Source organism: Sebastes umbrosus, chromosome 22 (genome assembly GCF_015220745.1).
Source record: "Sebastes umbrosus isolate fSebUmb1 chromosome 22, fSebUmb1.pri, whole genome shotgun sequence".
Taxonomy (NCBI): domain Eukaryota; kingdom Metazoa; phylum Chordata; class Actinopteri; order Perciformes; family Sebastidae; genus Sebastes; species Sebastes umbrosus.
This window is the reverse complement of record NC_051290.1, coordinates 3,529,873-3,535,646: the sequence shown is the minus strand read 5'-3', so window position 1 is coordinate 3,535,646 and position 5,774 is coordinate 3,529,873. Positions and strand designations below refer to the sequence as shown.

The 5,774-nt window shown below is 37.5% G+C and overlaps 2 protein-coding genes across 5 annotated transcripts in view; both read right to left on the bottom strand.

The window, feature by feature from the left end:
- The window catches only part of dysf (dysferlin, limb girdle muscular dystrophy 2B (autosomal recessive)), a 127,787-nt gene extending 125,291 nt beyond the window's left edge, over positions 1–2,496 (bottom strand). Inside the window, exon 1 of one of the 2 annotated variants that reach the window (XM_037758393.1) lies at positions 2,036–2,496. The gene's annotated coding sequence lies outside the window, so the exon portion shown is untranslated. Of the gene's footprint in view, positions 1–421; positions 448–2,035 lie in introns of those variants that run through there. The other variant, XM_037758389.1, reaches the window with a different exon arrangement.
- The window catches only part of znf638 (zinc finger protein 638), a 49,729-nt gene that overhangs the window by 25,380 nt on the left and 18,575 nt on the right, over positions 1–5,774 (bottom strand). The window lies entirely within an intron of this gene.

The following is a 5,774-nucleotide window of genomic DNA, read 5'->3' as shown; positions in this document are numbered from 1 at the left end:
CTGAACAAGAGAAACACCAGCTCTTATATACTGTGAATTGTCTAAATCTTTGTTTTCAATAAATATCTCAACGTACTCCCCCCTTGTGATAAAATCAATGGCTACTGTATTTGTACAGGGTCATCAGAACACCACTTGCCACTCTGTTGGTTACTTTGATAGATAAACAAAGTTCGAGCAATGAGACGGTGAAATTCTTGTCTTTCTTGGCAGAGAAATGGTGAAGCATGACACATAAGATTGAAACATAGATATTAAAGTATCATATCAAATGATGAAGTGAAACACATCAGGTACAGTGTAGTTCTCTCAACAACAACAACCAAAATCAACGTCCCCTAGTTACTCTAGATAATAAAATAAAGAGACGGAGATCTAAAACTGTCATCAGACTATCAGAGGTAAGTGAGAGTGGACTGACCTTTTAGCCCCAAGGCCCAAGAGGAGCTGCAGATGTTCAAATGCAAAATGTTTGTAACTGTATTCACGTGGAGCAGGGTGCTGCTGAAAAAGACCATTCCCTCTCATTTATACCCACCGTGTGTAAATACAGGTTGAAAAATAATTTTAATGGCTGTTATCTAGGTGGTAGGAGTATTTATAGATTTAAAAAAAGCATTTGACACCATTGATCATGATATATTATTCAATAAAATGGAAAGGTATGGTATAAGAGGGGTATTGCTGAACTGGTTGAGAAGTTATATAGGAAACAGGCAGCAGTACGTGCAAATAGGGGACTACAAATCAACATGCTCAGGTATTACTTGTGGGGTCCCGCAGGGATCAGTATTGGGTCCAAAATTGTTTATTATGTATATAAATGACATAGGTAGGGTATCAAGAACACTGAATTTAGTTTTATTTGCAGATGACACAAATATTTTTTGTTCTGGGGAAAATCTGCAGCAGCTTTTGGAGGTGGCCACATCAGAAATCAGAAAATTGCAACGGTGGTTTGACAGAAATAAATTGTCATTAAATTTGGACAAAACTAAATTTATGTTATTTGGAAACCAAAAAATAGACATACCAGTACAAATGATAATAGATGATGTGACTATTGAAAGAGTATATGTAAATAAATTTCTGGGTGTAATACTGGACCACAAAATCTGCTGGAAACCTCAGATAAATTATGTAAGAACAAAGCTGGCAAAGAGCATAGCAGTCTTAGGGAAAACAAGACACACACTGGATCATAAATCACTGCACATTCTGTATTTTTCACTTGTATCACCATATCTGAATTACTGTGTAGAAGTTTGGGGTAACACTTATAAAAGCAACTTACAACCATTATGCATACTACAGAAGAGAGCAATCAGGATAGTAAATAATGTGGGATATAGGGAACACACGAACACACTGTTTTTGAAGTCACATGCATTGAAATTTATGGATTTGGTCAAATTTAAAACCGCAATAATTATGTTTAAAGCAAGACATAATTCACTTCCGGGCAATATTCAAAAAATGTTTTGTTACAGGGAGGGGGGTTATAATTTAAGAGGAAAATTTAATTTTAAAAAGCATTGTGTTCGTACAAAAAAGAAGAGTATGTGTATTTCAGTTTGTGGGGTGGATTTGTGGAATGGGTTAGGTGATGGGTTGAAGGGGAGCATAAATATAAATCAATTTAAAAAGCTATACAAGAAAGATATTTTTGGGAGGTATATGGTTGAAGAAGATTTGTGTTAAAGGTTGGTTATATACTTTTTAACTCCGGATGTATTTGTGGGTTGTAAATAAACTTGGGATGCTGTTCATATATTCAACTTGGGATGTAAATAAATCTGGGATAGTTTTTATATTATATTATATTATCATTCTATGATATATGAGTTAATAGAGGAGAAGTGAGAAAGGGGTAGGGTAATATAAGTTTTTCTTCTACCTACTCCTTTTCGGACACTATAACTCTTGTTTTGTTTGTTATTATTTTGTATCTGTTTTTATTTATTATATGTTCGAAATAAAGTCTTTCATTCATTCATTCATTCATTCATTCATATCTCTATGATTCGCATTCAAACTTCTGCAGGATTATCTTCTTTCTTGTCTGTCAGCTTGTAGCTTCAGCCTTCCTGTGTGGAGGTGCTGAACAAGAGAAACACCAGCTCTTATATACTGTGAATTATCTATCCATCTTTGTTTTAAATAAATATCTCAACGTACTCCACCCCTGTGATCATATCGATGGCTACAGTATTTGTACAGGGTCTTCAGAACACCACTTGCCACTCTGTTGTTTTCTTTAACAGATAAACAAAGTTTGAGCGATGAGACGGTGAAATTCTTGTCTTTCTTGGCAGAGAAATGGTGAAGCACGACACATAAGATTGAAACATAGATATTAAAGTATCATATCAAATGATGAAGTGAAACACATCAGGTACAGTGTAGTGAACTGACCTTTCAGCCCCAAGGCCCAAGAGGAGCTGCAGATGTCCAGGTGCAAAATGTTTGTAACTGTATTCAGGTGGAGCAGGGTGTTGCTGAAAAAAACCATTCGTTCTCATTTACACCTTCCGTGGGTAAATACAAGCTGAAAAATATTGGCAATGGTTGTTATCTTTAGGATTCATATTCAAACATCCTTGTCTGGAAATTCTACTAAACTAGGGAACAGATCCAAAACAATCAAATAAAGGAGCCACGTCACACCACAGTGTAGAGGCACGGTCACCTTTACTGGATGGGTTAAAACATTTTTCACCAGGACTTACAGTGAGAATAATAATAGTACTCAGCTAGTCATTATGGGGTAGAAGTTTTTCCAATAATCATGGAGTAATATCAGTGTAATACATTCATAATAATCCAATACCAATAGAACAACACAAATTATTGCCAGAACATGCCGAAATTCTTTCTTGACCAAATGCTCGATTCTGATTGGTCAATCATGGCGGTCCGTAATTTCTCTACAACAGTCCGTTGCTATGGGTGCAGCTCTGATGTCGGACTCTGGCGGATCGTTTTTGTGTCAAAATATTGATTTCTTCAGTAAGTAGCCGTGTAATAAGCGGGATAATGTTAGCGGGTCGTTGTTGTGAAAGAATCCCTTTCAGGGCGATGAGAGTGTCGGGGATTCTTTCACAACAACGACCGGCTCGCTGTACATTATCCCTTACACATTAATATTAACAAAATACTGTTATCATATGAAACCAGAAAACCTAAGGGATCCATCGCTACCAACCATGTCATGCTAACATCTGTAGAAGTAATCCCTTTTTAACTATATAAAAATGTGATAAACAATGATAAAAGTATTAATCCTATAACCCTGTGTTTATTACTGAAACAGCATACAATCATAGTGCTGCTGTATAGACCCCCAATGCTGTAACTCACAGCTGTAGTGATGTAATGCTTGTAATGAACTCAAATCACCTCGCAGCTGCAAGGGGCCCAAAACAAGGAATCTGTCTCTGACATAAAGGATGTCGGGGAGGCACCTAGATCATATGTATGGTATAGGGTATATGCTGATTAGTAAGATATTTTGACAGAGACCAGTAGAAGTGAAGAATATTAAAATGTATGATGGCAGGATAGGAGGGATGAGTTCTTTGTTCCAAGTATATAAGGTTATGATGTAAAACCCGCGGACAGTCGTGTCCGGACCGGCTCGGGTTTTGGTTGTGTTTGTGTCTGTTGATATTAAACACAATGAAAACTCTGCTTCTTGCAATATACTTGTACAGCATCAAGTGATTCATTTGAGTAACCTGTGTTGACTTTCTGACACCATTAAAATTGAACATTGAAGAAAATTGAACTGAGATCTCAGCCGTTCCAGGCCCAAGGCTTGAGATTTCAAGACTCAACACATTCTCCATCACATCGTGTTGTAAAAAGTTTTGCGTGTATTAATGTGCAATCATGAGACTCACAGACTGGCTATTTTTCAATGCTTGAGTCTTTTAATTGTGTAGAAGATAAGAAGAACACTCCAGAATGAAAAGGCCTAAAAGGCTACATTCATTAAGTAGTTTAACAGTAACAGGAAAGAAGTATAGATTACTACATGCAAGAGGCTACAGATGATGAAGACACAGATAATCACACATCCACCCAACACTCCTGTGGTTGTGATAGGTACTTCATGTTACTCTGTTATCCAAAGGGATATCCTAGCTTTTTGGCGCAGACGAACGGTTTTCTGTCATGGCAAGGCTGATCGTCAAATTTGTTCCTACCTGTAAAAAGACAGAGGGAGTTATTTAGGGATAAATTGTCTGCTTTCTCAGACAATCAATGAACCATAAAAACTATGTATCTAATAAGGCCAAATACTAAATATTTTAAAATTTTGCACAAAAACTAGACAGGACAGTGAATTGTTTTTAGAGGTTTATCAATAAATACATATATATAAGCCCTACACTGAGTCTTGCTGTGCATTCATGTAGTACTTAAAGTGACTGATGGGGGTGGAACTAGGGATGTCCATAATTAACCGTTTAACCGTTAACCAACATTAAGCATTTTAATCGATTAACGCTATCGGTTAAAACGGTTAAAAGCAATGTTAATAATTAACTCAAAAGCTGAGCGGCTCAGAGAAGCGGCTCGTCACCTTAAGAGGCGGAGCCGGAGTTGCAGGATACAGGAAGTTGGCTCCAGACTCTCCAGTTCGCTTGAGTGGACCGGAGGAGTTGTAGTTTCGTAGCATTTCTCACCGACAAATAAACTGTACAAACAATGTCTGCTACATCTACGTGGGACTCAGTTGTCTGTTGTCCTCATACACCGCAGCTGGTACACCGCTGCGTGCAAGGCACAAATCTTGTCGGTTAACGGTTAATAACCGGTTAACGAGGGTCGGTTATCGGTTAAGAACATTTTTCAAAATTAGCATCCCTAGGTCGAACGATATGTTTTTTTCAGGATTGATACCGACTATTAGCAATCAAGGAGACCGATAACCGATATTGTGAACCGATACACATTTGCAGTAAAAATGAAAATATTGGCGTCAAAAATGGGAACAACATCAACTCCAACCCAAAACTTTACAGCAGAAAAGTTCAAATTTTATATTTTATAACTTTATGACTGACTCCATCAAATGCTTTGCACAAACCTTCACCTGCCTGGCCAAGCTAAAGAGGAAGTGGTTTCAGTGTTCCAATTTGTCTTGAAGCCAATGGAATGATATATTGTCAGTTGTCCAATAGTTAGTTTAATGTGCCTTGTCCATTGGAAACCAACCTACCGACCATTATCATCACTTGTACTGATGTCGGCATTGATAATTCTTTAACCAAAACCCTGCTAAGACCTCAGGAAAAATCCTTTCTCACGCTCTATATATATATTTACCTGAATAGTTCATCGCCAGACAATGTCCAGTCCCATGATTATTATCAGGCTGTCCTTTATCCCAGTAGTCGAACTTAAAAGGTGTACCATCACTCCAGAGCCATGTACCCTCCTAGAAGATCAGAATACAATAGACAGTATGGTTTAAACACGCTTTTTAATTTGTTGCTTTACATTGTGTTTAATCAGTGACATACCTGTTGTGCATCAGTGCCTCCGAGCCATGCCTCTGGATATTTCTTAGTGACACTCAGTATCACACTCTGAATCAAGTGGTACTCATCTAAACTTTGAACTGATGCATGGTTTCCACCATAGTCCTGACAATGTTTCTATAAAGGATAGAAAGAGTGGAATGGTGTGGAGACACACAAATGACACATTACATATCAAGTAATGCAAAGACAGAAATATGTCAATTAACAACATGTGTAACAGCA